Raw genomic sequence first — 18,917 nt, 5'->3', positions numbered from 1 at the left:
AAATTGGAAAAGAAAAGTAATACTGTCACTGTTAGCAGATGACATGATACTATACATAGAGAATCCCAAAGATGCTACCAGAAAACTCCTAGAGCTAATCAATGAATTTGGTAAAGCAACAGGATGCAAACTTACTGCACAGAAATCTCTTGGACTCCTATATACTAACGATGAAAAATCTGAAAGAGAAATTAAAGAAACACTCCCTTTTACCATTGCAACAAAAAGAATAAAATACCTAGGAACAAATCTTCCTAAAGAGACAAATGACCTGTATGCAGAAAACTATAAGACACTGATGAAAGAAATTAAAGACGATACAAACAGATGGAGAGATATACCATGTTCTTTGATTGAAAGAATTAATATTTTGAACATGACTATACTACCCAAAGCAATCTACAGATTCAGTTCAATCGTTATCAAGTTCCCAATGGCATTTTTCACAGAACTAGAACCAAAAATTTTACAATTTGTATGGAAACACAAAAGACCCAGAATAGCTAAACAATCTTGAGAAAGAAAAACGGGGCTGGAGGAAGCAGGCTCCCTGATTTCAGACTATACTACAAAGCTACAGTAATCAAGACAGTATGGTCCTAACACAAAAACAGAAATATAGATCAATGGAACAGGATAGAAAGCCCAGAGATAAACCCACACACATATGTCATCTTATCTTCAAAAAAGGAGGCAAAACTATACAATGGAGAAAAGACAGCCTCTACTATAAGTAGTGCTGGGAAAACTGGACTGCTATATGTAAAAAAATGAAATTGGAACACTTCTTCACACCACACACAAAGATAAACTCAAAATGGGTTAAAGACCTAAATGTAAGGCCAGACGATATAAAACTCTTAGAGGAAAACATAAGCAGAACACTCTATGCCATAAATCACAGCAAGATCCTTTTTGACCCACCTCCTAGAGAAATGGAAATAAAAAACAAAAATAAACAAATGGGACCTAATAAACCTTAAAAGCATTTGCACAACAAAGGAACCCATAAACAAGACAAAAAGACAACCCTCAGAGTGGGAGAAAATATTTTCCAATGAAGCAACACACAAAAGATTAATCTCCAAAATATACAAGCAGGTCATGCAGCTCAATATCAAAAAAACAAACAACCCAATCCAAAAATGGGCAGAAGACCTAAATAGACATTTCTCCAAATAGATATACAGATGGCCAACAAACACATGAAAGGATGCTCAACATCACAAATCATTAGAGAAATACAAATCAAAACCACAATGAGGTATCACCTCACACTGGTCAGAATGACAATTATCAAAGACTACAAACAATAAATGCTGGAGAGGGTGTGGAGAAAAGGGAACCCTCTTGCACTGTTGGTGGGAATGTAAATTGATGCAGCCACTATGGAGAACAGTATGGATGTTCCTTAAAAAACTTAAAATAGAACTACCATATGACCCAGCAATCTCACTTCTGGACATATACCCTGAGAAAACCATAATTCAAAAAGAGTCATGTACCACAATGTTCATTACAGCACTATTTTCAACAGCCAGGACATGGAAGCAACCTAAGTGTCCATCGACAGATGAATGGATAAAGAAGTTGTGGTCTTATATACAATGGAATATTACTCGGCCATAAAAAGAAACAAAATTGAGTTTTTTGTAGTGAGGTAGATGGATCTAGAGACTCTCATACAGAGTGAAGTAAATCAGAAAGAGAAAAACAAATACTGTATGCTAACACATATATATGGAGTCTAAAAAAAAATTTAAAAACTGGTTCTGATGAACATAGGGGCAGGACAGGAATAAAGACACAGACGTAGAGAGTGGACTTGAGAACACGGATAGGGAGACGGGTAAGCTGGGATGAAGTGAGAGAGTAGCATTGACATATATACACTACCAAATGTAAAATAGATAGCTAGTCTCCTGCATAGCACAGGGAGATCAGCTCGGTGCTTTGTGTCCACCTAGAGGGGTGGGATAGGGAGGGTGGGAGGGAGACGCAACAGGGAGGGGATACAGGGATATACTTATACGTATAGCTGATTCACTTTGTTATACAGCAGTAACTAACACAACATTGTAAAGCAATTATACTCTAATAAAGGTGTTTAAAAATAAATAAATAAAGCAATGCTAGGCCATGTTAAAACAAATGTTTATGGAAATAGTGAAATTTAAAATATTTAATGTATAATTTTAAAAGTATTAGAATTTTAATATTATATTTTACCGAATATTCAACTGAGCTGTAGTATTTTTATCCCTAATAGAATAAAACTGTTTATAATTATGATTTAATAGGTAATAGAATATACTATAATAAATTAAAAAATAATAGAATGAAACAATTTAAAGAAAATTTAACATAGATTTAAGTTTAAAAATTTTTACATTAATAACAAATTGTTGAATGGCTTAGCCGAACATTGAAAATTACCAAAACAAATAAATGAATATTAAATTTTAAATCACTCAAGTAAAAGAAGGACTCAAAATGTTTAGAAAATGAATTTAGTAACATTTAGTAACCTATATGTCAAAAATTATTGGTTAAAGTACAAGCTCTATTGGAAGTAAAAGTTTCAAAGCAAATTCTTTTGTCAACAAGAAAAAGAAAAATAAGACTTCATTTCAACTTACTAAGACATAGAACAACAAATTATACTTGAAGAATATTGAAATAAACAGTTAACACAAATTTTTAAAAATCTGTTTTACAAAATGGAAAAAGATAGATATAAATAAACAGTTTATTTTAATGGATATGATGTTTAAAAGCTCTTCAAATATTTAAGGAAGGAAAAAATATAAAAAGCATTACAAATGTGACACAGAATATAAACAGAAATATGGAGAATGTAAAATATCATTACAATATCTATGCTATCGTATACCATCAAATTTGTGAACACAATGAAGTCCATGTTCTAAAAAAAAGAAAAGTGAAATTCCAAGATTATTTTGTCAAAAATTCTGAAAAGAAAACAATAAAAAAGCTATCTAAAGAAAAGAAAAATTAAAGATAAACATTTCAAAAATAATTTAAATTCCTTACAGTTTTGCATGTGATTTTAGGAACAGATTGTTCTATATTATGTAAACTATATTAGAAAACAAAATATGCTGGAAGACTGCTCTGATTGTTTTATAAAAGTATAAAAAGATGACAATTAAAGCCCTAAAAATTTTCCTGACCAGTCTTACTTATGATATAGTACAAACATGAACAAATATTATAAATTAACATCAGCACTGTATTATACTAATATTAAATGACACTGCAAAACAGCATAAAAGGAAAGGTAAAAATACCAAAGGTATCTTAATAATCTGTGACTAATATCCTTAACTTCTCCAAATAAGGAGGACATAGACATCATTGTTTTAAAAAATTGGTCCATGAAGGAGAGTGTGTAAAATCAGTTGCTCTGCTTCCTGTAATATTTGTCCTTTTAATCATTAACAGAGATTTTCTAGAGACTGTCCAAAACTACTTTTCATTGTGGCTTTAATAAGAGAATTGTATTAGGCGCTGTGATTACAATCTCCCAGCTAGCTTATAAGTGAAAGGCTCTGTCTGAAATTGAGTTCCTCATTGAAAAAATGTTCATCCTCAATAGCACAGTGCTTTGAGATCTCAGCAGTTGGCAGCAAAAAAAAAAAAAAAGGAAAAAATATGGTGCCTGAGCAACCTTATTTCTGTGACTTTCATTTTTATGCATTTTGTCACTTGCATTAAAATAATACATTTGTAAAATACAAGGTAATTCTAATAATTGGCACAGTCCGACATGAAACAATCTTCGAAAACAGATCAAGGTGAAATATAAAATGATCTAAAAATATTGACTGCTGCAGGATAAAGTCAATCAATTCCTATGGGGAAAGCATGCAGGTGACCATGGTGATAAACCTGTTGGCAATATTAAAATGAATTTGATGCTTTTAGAAAAAGTTAAAAGTTTTACTTTTATAACAAGGCTAGCATTAGTTCCCAAGCTTAATAATTTTATTCATATGTCTTGACTAGTTCTACCTTTTTCACTATATTTTTTTTTGTTGTTGACTATGAAAGAGGTTGATGAAAGCCTTAATGATTATTATTTTCAGAATTGTGCATTTATTATTCATGGGCTCACTTGCCTATATATTAAAATTATAGTACATGTCAGTATACAATGAGAAGGTGAAATATAGAATTGCACAGGCTTTGGAATGTTTATTCTTGACCTTTCTCTGGGCAATGTCTAAGTTCATCAGTGCTAAAATGTTGCCTGAGAAGAAAATTATAGTGATGCTTGCTGAAATATTTCCATAATATTACATACATACATACACCAATAAACAAAATATATTAAAAGATTCTAAAGTATTTTTGACTCTGATCTTGAGTACATCATAAATAAGACTCTCTTTGCAATGCTATTCAAAGAATCCACCTAGGACTCCACAGTTGATGAATAACAATAAAAAATAGCAATTTAATAATGTTTCTTGAGTATATTAAGATGATGACTTTCATCATCGGGGCCTTCAATATAGGTACATGAAGAAATCTATGGTGATGCTGGAGAACAAAGTGTGGAATACCTACTTACATTTAATAAATGTAATAAACTCTTCCATTTATATTGTGATACATTTCAATAAAAGGGGGAAGTATATATGAAGAAAATTGAATTTAGCACAAATAAATGGAATGGCCCATTTATAATGTATATTTTCAATCTCCTCAATAGGACTGGGATCTTCATTTTCTCTCAGTTATCAGCTGGGGACATGCTCAGCTACTAAAGACTGCCACAGTTCCTGCCACATGGCCTCACAGACAGGTCACAAAGTGGCCCTGCTGGCCTAAAAGAAAGCAAACCTCTGTGAGCCCACATGTCAAGAAGCTACAGCAGTGGCAGTAGGTGGGAGTGTTCCCGTCTGATAAATAACCAAATGAAGACCTTAGTCCTCCTGTTCAAGGAAATACATTTGCCAACAAGTGTACCTCAGACTCCACAGACTCAGACTCCACAGCTTGGGCGACATTAAAAAAAATCATGTACAGAATGGATATTTCTTTTTTTATTGAGTTAAAATTGACATATGACATTATAATAAATTCAATATTTATAGACATGGTGAAATATTCACCACAAGAGTCTAGTTACCTTTTGATGTTTGGCCATCATCTTGATTGCAGGATTCTGGGACCTTGAACTGAGAACTTAACAAACCTGTGGTCAGAATTCTCATCCACAGAAATGGTGAGAGAGTAAATTTACTTTGCTTCAAGATGCTAAACTGTGGAATAGAAAATGAATATAAAATCCTTGGCAATGATTGAAAACCATAGATAGCTAATTGTCAGATGACTTGCACAAAATAATTGCTATGGAAGTGTAGGAGAGGAAGAAGTCTCTTCAATTTGCAATAATAAGCAAAGATAGGAGATGATTTGAGACAAAAGACTGAAGATGACATTTCATGGGAACTATAAGAAATTCCTTATAACTATCAATTCACTGACTGAAAAGCAATACAGAACACTGAATTTAGGCCAATGCAGGTTTTCCCCACTATCTGAAAGTAGACCATTCCTATGAAACATTTCATAAGACTAAATGGCATAAAGCGAAGAAGCAATTACCTCAGGAAAACATCTTGCTAATGGACGTACAAAATAAATCAAGGTAAAGCACAGATGCTCATAGACCCAGGTCAAAACTATGGTGGTTTGATGTTGAGATGCTGAGTGTGATTCCCAGGGAAGGAGATTGGTGGCACCACTTTCTCTGCTCTGGGTGTTTGCTGTCTCTATAATAGTTCACTGCAAAACAAACTCTGAATGCTATTTTAGTTTTTCACCATTTTTTGTAAAATCAAAAAACCCTCTATGAGTTTCTTTTGGTTAAGGAAAACAGGTAGTAATGTAGGTCTTTCATAAAAACAAAGTGGTGTAAATCAAACTTTCAGAAAGCAGGGATACCTGTATTCAAAGTGTTCTCAAAGATGTAATCCAAAAAAAGTAAGAAAATTGAAGAGAAGGTGGGCAGATTTCTGAAGCCTGAGCAATGGTTACTTAGACTAAGAGGTGTCTGGAAAACATTCTGGGTGGTTGAAGTAAAAGCACAGAGACTGGAAACATCTCTGTTGGGCTATATTCATTGGATGTAAAGCAGAAGGAGACAATAAAGGAGAAGAAGAATGTGAATGAGAAGGGAAAGAAGCAGAAGAAAAAAGACAAGAAAAATAATCTCTTATCTATTCTCAAATATTTAATTATTATATCTAACTTAATATTGAATTTCTGTAGCAAGCAACATTTTTAATTAACCTTAGACAGTCATGAATGTTATATGAAAGTTTAACTGGCCCTTAAAAAAATCATGCATATTTATTGAGACTTTCTATTTCTTCATAATTTACTCTGGGTAGGTGGTATATTTCTTGGAATTTATCTTTTTTCTTCTATATGATCAATTTTGTTGGCATATATTTGTCCACGGAGGACTCTTATGATACTTTTTATTTGTGTTGCATCATTTGTACGTCTCTTCTTTCAAAGCTGATTTTGTTTGAGTCTTACCTTAAACCTAAACTTGTCTTTTTTTTTTTTTTTTTTTTTCCTAAACTGTTCTTGTACCAGTTTTTCCAGCCTCTCTTTGAGCTAAGAGTATCCAAGTTCTGGATGGAAGGATGTGAGTAGAAGTGTTATGTCCAACTTTCTGGTGATCTATAAAAGGAAGCTAATTTCCCTCCTCCCTTCTCTCCCACCCTTTCCTGCAGTCTGGAACACAGTGGTGGTGGCCGTGAACCTATTTAGGATTTGGGATGAGTATAGGGCTTAAGGGAAGGGCAGAGCGATTAAAAAGGATGAATCTGTGTTCCTGACCTTGTAGAGGAAACCCACCCTGCTTCCCTACGTTGCTTCTTGGTTTAGACTTTGCCATTTGGAAGAGAAATAAGGAATTCTATCTTGGTTTTTGTTGTTTTTTTGTTTTTAACATCTTCATTGGAATATAATTGCTTTACTAAACTAATTGTGTGTTAGTTTCTGCTTTACAACAAAGTGAATCAGTTATACATATACATATGTCCCCATATCTCTTCCCTCTTGCATCTACCTCCCTCTCACCCTCTCAGCCGCATAGCACAGGGAGATCAGTTCGGTGCTTTGTGACCACCTATCTTGTTTTTATTTAGTCTTTGTTAAAGCAATTAAAATCTTTTCCATCTGCCTAATGAGCACATTCTTGTGCTTGTTTAGTATTTGTCTTCCGCTAACTTTTTTTCACACTATTTTTCCAAAACTTGTATATTTCACTTTACTTCTCATGAGATATTGGCAGTGGGTGAAAATTCTGGTTCAAAGGTTATTTTCTTTAATCACGTTAAATATGTTACCACTTTGTATTCTAGCTTCCTTTATTTCTTCTATTGTTCCATTGATAAAAAATTTGGTATCAATCTAATTACCTGGGTCAGTTATTTTTGTGATTCAGATCCAAAATCACCTTCTACAATTTGCTTTGAGATGGTTGATATTTGGCCCTGCAAACCACATTCCTGCTTTGCCAGCTAGCTCCCCCTAACCTGTGCCACATGGGGGTGGAAGTGGAAAAGGAAGGCTGGAGGCCAGAGAAGGAGCTTGCTTCTTTCTGTTTGCTTCCAAAGGTCTTCCTGTCTGCTTGAGATAGTTCTTACAGATTTGAAAAATGCCCTTTCCTTATTTATCTTTTTATACATATATAAGATTTTTAAGTGTTCATAAAGATTACACTAACCATACGTCTAACTTTTATATTCTCCTTTAATGATATAGCAATTTTATCTATAACTTTATTCAGTCTCCAAACCATTTTAATTACTGCTTGTTTTTACATTATACAAATAAAACACAGTTTTTAAACCAATTCCTAATACTAAACTTTTGGATTTCTCTCAGCATTTTATTATCTTTTATAATTGCTGCATCATTTTAATGTAGCATTTATCTACCATAAAATACTTCTCTGTCAAACACTAAGCTAAGCATTTTATAGGTACCATCTCTATTGTGGCACAAAAACTGAGGAGAAATCATTACTTTTCTTGTTGATGAAGAACGTGAGATTCTTAGAGTTTAGAAGTTTTGCTTAAGCCACACACGCTTTTTTTTATGTTAAACCAAGCTAGATCAATATCATTTATTTATATCATAGGAATCTTATACATAGCCATTGTCAGCTTTTTGCTTGCTTGCTAGCTTTATGATTTAGGTCTCCACTATCCAGGTGTCAAATTTGTGGTAAAAATCTGGAGTTTTCTTCTGGGGATTAAAATCTCAGTCATTCTAATGGCATATGTGGTTTGGGTGGAAATTCATCTCTGCATGTGTGAAAACATGTGATTGTGGATTTTAAGCCAGTTGTGGATTTATGTCTTTGGTCACAGTAACTCAGGGTTGGGAATAGGATTCAGGTCGTATCAGCCAGGCTTGTTTAAAGCCATATTTGGATGTTTTAAGGGCATTTTTGGATTTGAACCTGAGAACATGTGAGGCTGAGAGTGCTAGAGTGATCCTGTGACCCAGTGCAGGTGGAGAGTAAAACAAACATGGGAAGAGTGGAGCTGAGACAGAGACAAAGCAAGCCTCGCTCTGATGATGCAGCCTGAGCACAGAGTTCAAAACTTCCCAAAGACAATTATGTCCGCTTAAAGCTCCTTTAAAAAATAACCTATTAATAGCCAGTTTTTTTGACAGAGCTCTTTTTCCAAGCTTTTTCTCTTTGAGCTTTTTTTCCTGATGTCATAATTTTTTTAATAGTCAAACCAACCTTCTGGGACAGATGTTAATGCTATCTCCATTTAAGAGAAAAGGAAAATAAGGTCCAAATATTTTTTAATAACTTGTAAATTATCAGAGTACAGATAAATGTTGGAGTCACGATTAGAATTCAGTCAGAATGTAATCCAACATTAATCTCCACTGATTTTTTTTGCAAGTGTGATTTGCATACCTGCTTTTATGACCAAAAAATGTCCTTGTGAATATGGAAATTATCTTTTTTAATAATCCATTTTATTGTGTTTTGATACTCTATATTAATTTATACTCTTTTCTAAAGCTCAATAAAGTAAAAAGAGCACCTTTGCTTAGTAGTTTACATATAGGTCATCTTTGTACTTTTCGTTTGTGACCCTTCTCATGGTACAGAATGGTACACTGATGATTGGAATGGTACACTGATGATTGGAACCAAATGGAAGTTAATATGGAAATGAGTTATATTTCTCATTGTCTGTAAGTTTTGTGGAATAGCATTCCTTGGACATAATAACATCTGTTATAAATAATGACTCTGTTCTAAAAGAGACTCTGGTCTTCACCAAATGAACATATAAACTAGCCTATAATTATGAAGCTAGCTATGCTGAGGGTAGGTTTGGACATAAAATATGAGTTGAACATTGTCGGCAATTTTTTGTACTATTAATAGTTTTTTGTACTATCTATAGTTTTTTGTAATATTTAAAAACACTGATTTCTTTCATATTTTTTCTGTCTCCACACAATTTTATAAAATCTTAGTTGAGAATATTAGGATTTACAAAGTAAATATTTTAAATTAAGAAAAATGTTATTTTGGGTAGAAAGAATCTAATGTGTTAAAAATTCTTGCAAAAGAGACTTTTTATTACACATTACAAGTATATTCATAGCAAATTTTAACATAAACCTTTGTAATATGAAGAAATAAAAGATACAATCTGAATGGAATACAAGGAAACATTTTTGGGCTTCCCTGGTGGCGCAGTGGTTGAGAGTCCGCCTGCCGATGCAGGGGACACGGGTTCGTGCCCTGGTCCAGGAAGATCCCACATGCCGCGGAGCGGCTAGGCCCATGAGCCCTGGCCACTTAGCCTGCGCGAAAAAAAAAAAAAAAAAAAAAAAAAAACATTTTCTTGATTTTCTTGTGTGATAATAGCATAACATAACTCCAATTCGCTTTGCAGGAAAGGATAGCATTGTCCTGACACAGAAATGAGTCCTTTTCTTTTGTTAGGAGCTATAAAAACTTACAATACTCGCTTCTAAATTGAACCATTTAGAAAACCTACTACTGCAGACTACTACTACTACTAACTTTTTTTGTAATAAATTAAGTCTTATATATCCCAGGATATTATTATTGGGAGCAATAAAATATACAATTGTAAGATTAACGAGGGTTGAGATGACTATATCCTTATAAGCTAAAAAAGACAATCAGTATGATAATTAGAGCATGTTAATTACTCTCCAACAGCAACAAAAAATGCAAATGATATACAGCAGGAAATTAACAGCAGTTACTGCTCAATATTGCATGACTTTTCCATTAAGAATAAAATGAAAAGTTGTTAAATTATAGAAAATGAGAATAATGATACCAGAATATTAAAGAGCTTTGGGTTTCTGGTCCGGCTGTGGAGGAAATCATTAGGTATGATTCTGAGCAAGTGCTACATTCTGTGTGAGTTCAGCAAGCTTGTTGATTACAACAGGGAAATCTTCATGTCTGCTTTTGTTTTTCCAGCATGAAACAAGACTGGGTATTCTGGCTCAGTTAGAAGCAGCTCAGTAATCTTTCCTGAACAATATATTTGTCAAAATCTGCTAACACCATTTCAGCCTTTTCTTTAAAAATCTAAAAATTTTCTTTAAAATCTCTTTTTAAAAATCGCAGATGGAAGAATAAATATAGTTTGCCAAAATCCCAGAACAATATGAAGAGTCGATAGAGTCTTTGTAATAACAAATCATTTTTAAAGAAAGGAAAATGATTATATCACTAAGATTTAGATGACACGTAAATATGGTAAGAAACTAAGAAACTTTAATTTCTTCCTATGTGCTACAAAGAAAGATATTAACTTTCTTTGGAAAAGTTTTAATATGAAAAAAAAATACTTTACAATAGACCAATCTAATGCACCTTCATTCCTCTGTAACTGTCTGTCAAACGTGGTACAATTACAGCAGGGGTGAAATTTAGAAATGTTTCTATTAAATATATTTGAAAGAATGTGTAATTATAAAATGTTCTGGGGAGAATAATCTGCTCCCAAAGATAAAATCATATTAATTTACTCAAACTAGAGGACATAATTTAGTACAATAGTAAATTATATGAAAATTGAAATGCTTCTTACAGGGAAAAGGGTGAGGACAAACAGAATATTTGTATCATTTTTAGATTTATTTATATTGGAATTTTAAATGACTAGGTACATTAATATAAGTTAATCTTGATTTGTGTACAGAGCATATAACTTGATCTGAGTGAATATTTTACTCATTGTATTCTTAATCTAAGATCTTGTCTTTAAAGTTTTTTCTAAAATTCCAGAGTGAAAGTAATAGCCAGTCATAGTGCTCTATATTCACTTTATCTGAGATCACTATATGCCTTAGATAAGAGATGTATTTTCATCTGTAGAGAAGAGTTTGAGGTTAAATTTTTACACTGTCCAGGAACCTCATTTTCCTCTATGAAAATATTTCTCCTTTGTTCAAACACAATTTTTCCTAATGTAGTGCTGAGTTACTATCACAATCTCCTCCTCTGCCTTATTTTCCTGTTAATATCTATGTGTTACAGCCTACCCTTGTGGCTTCATATATGGAAAGACATTTTTTGCCTCTTTATTTGATTTGATTTGATTCTAATTGAAGTATTGAAGTATAGTTGATTTACAATATTGTGTTAGTTTCAAATGTATAACAGAGTGATTCAGATTTATATATATATACATTATTTTTCAGATTATTTTTCCTTAATATTACAAGATATCATGTATAGTTCCCTGTGCTATGCAGTAGGTCCTTGTAGTTTCTCTATTTTATATATAGTAGTGCCTCCATGAGGCACGCATGCACTGCCCGTCACCCTCCTCAAGTACCACAGCAAAGACCCAATTCATTAACCCATGCTAAGCAACTATACGAGAGGAGGTAAGTCGTAACAAGGTAAGCATACTGGAAAGTGTGCTTGGATAAAACAAGATATAGCTTAAACAAAGCATCTAGTTTACACCTAGAAGATTCCACAACTCGTGTGTATCTTGAACTAAATCTAGCCCACACTTCTCAACCACTACTACCACAAATTAGTCAAATAAAACATTCACCACACATCCAAAGTATAGGAGATAGAAATTTAAACATCAATGGTGCTATGGAGAAAGTACCGTAAGGGAAAGATGAAAGAAGTACTAAAAGTAAAAAAAAGCAAAGCTTACCCCTTGTACCTTTTGCATAATGACTTAACTAGTAACAACTTAGCAAAGAGACCTTAAGCTAAACTACCCGAAACCAGACGAGCTACTTACGAGCAGTAACTAGAATGAAGTCATCTATGTGGCAAAATAGTGAGAAGACCTATAAGTAGAGGTGAAAAGCCTAACGAGCCTGGCGATAGCTGGTTGTCCAAGAAAAGAATTTCAGTTCAATGTTAAATAATACTAAAATCCACATTAAGTCTCAATGTATATTTAATCATTAGTCTAAAAAGGTACAGCTTTTTAGAAATGGATACAACCTTAACTAGAGAGTAAAATAAACACACACACAACATAGTTGGCCTAAAAGCAGCCATCAATTAAGAAAGCATTCAAGCTCAACAATAAAATAGTGTTATAATCCCAACAATAAATAAATCAACTCCTAGCCTAACTACTGGACTAATCTATATAGCTATAGAAGCAATACTGTTAACACGAGTAACAAGAAATTTTTCTGCTCGCACAAGCTTACATCAGTAACTGATAATATACTGATAATTAACAGCTAATAAATAGAACCCAACACGAAATCATTTATTACAAACACTGTTAACCCAAAACAGGCGTGCATTTAGGAAAGATTAAAAAGAGTAAAAGGAACTCGACAAACACAAACCTCGCCTGTTTACCAAAAACATCACCTCTAGCATAACCAGTATTAGAGGCACTGCCTGCCCAGTGACTGATAGTTAAACGGCCGCGGTATCCTGACCGTGCAAAGGTAGCATAATCACTTGTTCTCTAAATAAGGACTTGTATGAACGGCCACACGAAGGTTTTACTGTCTCTTACTTTTAATCAGTGAAATTGACCTTCCCGTGAAGAGGCGGGAATAATAAAATAAGAAGAGAAGACCCTATGGAGCTTCAATTAATCAACCCCAAAATCACAACCTCAAACCACCAAGGGATAACAAAGTTTTATATGGGCTGACAATTTCGGTTGGGGCGACCTCAGAGTACAAAAACCTCTCCAAGTGATTAAAGCCTAGGCCTACTAGCCAAAGCATAACATCATTTATTGATCCAAAGTTTTGATCAACGGAACAAGTTACCCTAGGGATAACAGCGCAATCCTATTCTAGAGTCCATATCGACAATAGGGTTTACGACCTCGATATTGGATCAGGACATCCTAATGGTGCAACCACTATTAAGGATTCGTTTGTTCAACGATTAAAGTCCTACGTGATCTGAGTTCAGAACGGAGCAATCCAGGTCGGTTTCTATCTATTATGCATTTCTCCCAGTACGAAAGGACAAGAGAAATAAGGCCAACTTTAAACAAGCACCTTCAAACAATTAATGATCTAGTCTTAACTTAATAAACAAGCGCAAATTAAACCTGCCCGAGACCAGGGCTTTGTTGAGGTGACAGAGTTTGGCAATTGCATAAAACTTAAGCTTTTATACCCAGAGGTTCAAATCCTCTCCTAAACAAAATGTTTATAATTAACATCCTAACACTTATCTTCCCCATACTCCTAGCCGTAGCATTTCTAACATTGGTAGAACATAAAGTCCTAGGTTATATACAACTCCGAAAAGGACCAAACATTGTGGGTCCACATGGACTGCTCCAACCCTTTGCCAACGCAATCAAACTATTCACCAAAGAGCCCCTACAACCAGCCACCTCTTCCACCACTATATTTATTATTGCACCCGTACTAGCCCTAACCCTAGCCCTCACAATATGAAGCCCTATACCTATACCATATCCCCTCATTAACATAAATCTAGGAGTATTATTCATACTGGCAATATCCAGCCTAGCTGTCTACTCCATCCTATGATCCGGCTGAGCCTCCAACTCAAAGTATGCACTAATTGGAGCCCTCTGGGCAGTAGCACAAACAATCTCATATGAAGTAACATTAGCCATTATCCTCCTATCAGTACTACTAATAAACGGCTCCTTTACCCTATCAACACTAACCACAACACAAGAACAACTATGACTACTTTTCCCCTCATGACCATTAGCTATAATATGGTTCATTTCTACTCTAGCAGAAACCAACCGAGCCCCCTTCGACTTAACAGAAGGAGAATCAGAACTCGTGTCCGGCTTCAATGTAGAATATGCAGCAGGCCCTTTCGCCCTTTTCTTTCTAGCAGAATATGCCAACATCATTATAATAAACATATTCACAACCATTTTATTCCTGGGAGCATTCCACGACCCCTACACACCAGAACTACACACAACAAACCTTATCGTCAAAACACTACTACTTACAATATCCTTCCTATGAATCCAAGCATCCTACCCCCGATTCCGATATGATCAACTGATATACTTACTCTGAAAAAACTTCCTCCCTCTAACATTAGCCCTCTGTATGTGACACATTTCACTACCCATCATAACAGCAGGCATTCCCCTCCCAAACATAAGAAATATGTCTGATAAAAGAATTACTTTGATAAAATAAATAGTAGAGGTTTAAACCCTCTTATTTCTAGAATAATAGGAATCGAACCTACCCCTAAGAATTCAAAGTTCTTCGTGTTACCATATCACACTACAATCTACAGTAAGATCAGCTAAACAAGCTATCAGGCCCATACCCTGAAAATGTTGGTTTATATCCTTCCCATACTAATAAATCCATCCATTCTTATCATTACCTTAACAACACTAATCCTAGGCACAATAATCGTAATCACCAGCTCTCACTGACTACTCGCCTGAATTGGGATTGAAAACATGATAGCCATCATCCCCATCATAATAAAAATTTTTAATCCCCGGGCCATAAAAGCCTCCACTAAATATTTCTTAACTCAAGCCACCACATCCACACTACTCATAATAGCAGTTATAATCAACCTATTACACTCCGGCCAGTGGACCATCACTAAACTATTCAATCCAACAGCATCCGCACTAATAACAACAGCTCTAGCTATCAAGCTAGGACTATCACCATTCCACTTCTGAGTACCTGAAGTCACACAAGGCGTCCCCCTAACCACAGGCCTAATCCTGCTCACATGACAAAAACTTGCACCCCTATCAATCCTCTATCAAATCTCACCATCAATCAACATAAACCTGATACTAACCATATCCCTACTTTCTATCCTAATTGGAGGCTGAGGAGGACTAAACCAAACACAACTTCGAAAAATCATGGCCTACTCATCAATCGCCCACATAGGATGAATAACAACCATCCTACTGTACAATCCAACCATGACTTTACTAAACCTACTAATCTACATCACAATGACTTTCACCATGTTCATGCTACTTATCCAAAACTCAACTACCACTACATTATCTTTATCTCAAACATGAAACAAAACACCCATCACCACAACCCTCACATACTTACCCTACTTCCCATAGGAGGACTCCCACCACTTTCAGGATTCATACCCAAATGAATAATCATCCAAGAACTAACAGAAAACGACAGCCTTATTATACCAACATTTATAGCCATCACAGCACTACTCAACCTATATTTCTACATACGCCTCACCTACTCAACAGCATTAACCCTATTCCCCTCTACAAACAACATAAAAATAAAGTGACAATTTCACTCCACAAAACGAACAACCCTCCTACCAACAGCAATCGTAATATACACAATACTTCTACCGCTTACACCAATACTCTCCATCTTACTATAGGAGTTTAGTTTAGATCTAGACCAAGAGCCTTCAAAGCCCTAAGCAAGTACAATTCACTTAACTCCTGCTCAATAAGGATTGCAAGACTGTACCTTACATCAATTGAATGCAAATCAAACACTTTAATTAAGCTAAATCCTCACTAGATTGGAGGGATACATCTCCCATGAATTTTTAGTTAACAGCTAAATACCCTAGTCAACTGGCTTCAATCTACTTCTCCTGCCGCGAGAAAAAAAAAGGTGGGAGAAGTCCCGGCAGGATTGAAGCTGCTTCTTTGAATTTGCAATTCAATATGATCATTCACTACAGGACTTGGCAAAAAGAGGACTCAACCTCTGTCTTTAGATTTACAGTCTAATACCTACTCGGCCATTTTACCTATGTTCATAAACCGCTGACTATTCTCAACTAACCACAAAGACATTGGCACCCTATACCTATTATTTGGTGCCTGAGCAGGAATAGTAGGCACTGGCCTAAGCCTATTAATTCGCACTGAACTAGGCCAGTCCAGCACACTAATCGGAGACGACCAAGTCTATAACGTGTTAGTGACAGCCCACACCTTCGTAATAATCTTCTTCATAGTCATGCCCATCATAACTGGTGGCTTCAGAAAGTGACTAGTTCCCTTAATAATTGGAGCACCTGACATAGCCTTTCCCCATATAAACAATATAAGCTTCTGACTACTCCCTCCTTCATTCTTATTACTAATAGCATCCTCAATAGTTGAAGCTGGTGCAGGCACAGGTTGAACTGTTTATCCCCCTCTGGCCGGAAACCTGGCACATACGGGAGCTTCAGTCGACCTTACCATCTTTTCCCTACATCTGGCCGGCGTATCCACAATCCTCGGAGCTATCAACTTTATTACAACCATTATTAACATAAAACCACTCGCTATAACCCAATACCAAACACCCCTCTTCGTATGATCAGTCCTAGTCACAGCAGTATTGCTCCTATCCCTCCCCGTTTTAGCAGCTGGAATTACCATGCTATTAAGTGACCGAAATCGAAACACAACCTTCTTTGACCCAGCAGGAGGAGGAGACCCAATCCTATATCAACACTTATTCTGATTCTTTGGTCATCCCGAAGTGTATATTCTAATTCTACCCAGCTTCGGAATAATTTCACACATTGTAACCTACTACTCCGGAAAAAAAGAACCTTTTGGGTATATGGGAATAGTTTGGGCCATGATTTCTATTGGGTTCCTAGGCTTTATCGTATGGGCTCATCATATATTCACGGTGGGTATAGACGTTGACACACGAGCATACTTTACATCAGCAACTATAATCATTGCTATCCCTATAGTAGTAAAAGTCTTCAGTTGATTAGCAATGCTTCACGGGGGCAATATTAAGTGATCCCCTGCTCTAATGTGAGCTTTAGGCTTCATCTTCCTCTTCACAGTGGGTGACCTGACTGGTATTGCTCTAGCCAACTCATCACTAGATATTGTCCTCCACGATACCTACTACATAGTCACCCACTTTCACTATGTACTTTCAATGGGAGCTGTCTTTGCCATCATAGGAGGGTTTGTTCACTGATTCCCACTATTCTCAGGATAAACACTCAACTCAACTTGAGCAAAAATCCATTTCCTCATTATATTCGTAGGTGTAAACCTAACATTCTTCCCACAACATTTCCTAGGCTTATCCGGTATACCCCGACTATACTCCGACTACCCAGACGCCTACACAACATGAAACACCATCTCATCAATAGGCTTATTCATCTCACTAACAGTGGTCATACTAATAATTTTCATTATCTGAGAAGCATTTACATCCAAACGAGATGTAATAACAGTAGACCTCACTTCCACAAATCTTGAATGGCTAAACGGATGCCCTCCACCATACCACACATTTGAAGAACCAGCATATGTCAACCCAAAATGGTCAAGAAAGGAAGGAATCGAACCTTCTCCAACTGGTTTCAAGCCAACACCACAACCACTATGTCTTTCTTTATAAACGAGATATTAGTAAAATCTTATATAACTTTGTCAAAGTTAAGTTACAAGTGAGAATCCTGTATATCTCCATGGCATATCCCTTTCAACTAGGCTTCCAAGATGCAATATCACCTATTATAGAAGAACTCCTACACTTTCATGATCACACATTAATAATTGTTTTCCTAATTAGCTCCCTAGTCCTCTACATCATCACCTTAATGCTCACGACCAAACTAACACATACTAGTACAATAGACGCCCAAGAAGTGGAAACCATTTGAATCATCCTTCCAGCCATCATTCTAATTCTAATTGCTCTACCCTCCCTACGAATCCTCTACATGATGAACGAAATTAACAACACTTCTCTCACTGTAAAAACAATAGGTCATCAATGATACTGGAGCTACGAATACACTGACTATGAAGACCTAAATTTTGATTCCTATATTGTCCCAACATCAGACTTAAAGCCAGGAGACCTACGACTACTGGAAGTAGACAACCGAATAGTCTTGCCCATAGAAATAACAATTTGAATGCTAGTCTCCTCCAAAGATGTACTACACTCATGAGCCATACCTTCCTTAGGCCTAAAGACAGACAATTCCTGGACGCCTAAACCAAACAACCTTAATATCAACACGACCAGGCTTATTCTATGGGCAATGTTCAGAAATCTGTGGCTCGAATCATAGTTTTATACCAATCGTCCTCGAACTAGTACCGTTAGAGAATTTTGAAAAATGATCCGTCTCTATACCATAACCTCATTAAGAAGCTAAACTAGTGTTAATCTTTTAAATTAAAGATTGAGGGCCAAAGCTCCCCTTAATGATATGCCACAACTAGATACATCAACATGATTCCTTACTATTCTATCCATATTCCTAACCCTTTTCGTACTACTCCAACTAAGAATCTCAAAGCATTTTCACTCCCCTAACCCTAAACCAACATCCACCAAAACACAGAAACAACAAACCCCTT

General features: G+C 35.5%; 1 pseudogene; it reads left to right on the top strand.

The window, feature by feature from the left end:
- Window positions 1-18,013: 18,013 nt before the first annotated feature.
- On the top strand, window positions 18,014-18,677 carry LOC129392477 (cytochrome c oxidase subunit 2-like; annotated as a pseudogene).
- Window positions 18,678-18,917: the final 240 nt, after the last annotated feature.

The sequence above is a fragment of the Physeter macrocephalus genome, chromosome 10, assembly GCF_002837175.3.
Source record: "Physeter macrocephalus isolate SW-GA chromosome 10, ASM283717v5, whole genome shotgun sequence".
NCBI lineage: Eukaryota > Metazoa > Chordata > Mammalia > Artiodactyla > Physeteridae > Physeter > Physeter macrocephalus.
Note: the sequence above shows the minus strand (reverse complement) of the source record. Positions and strands in the feature narration are given on the sequence as shown.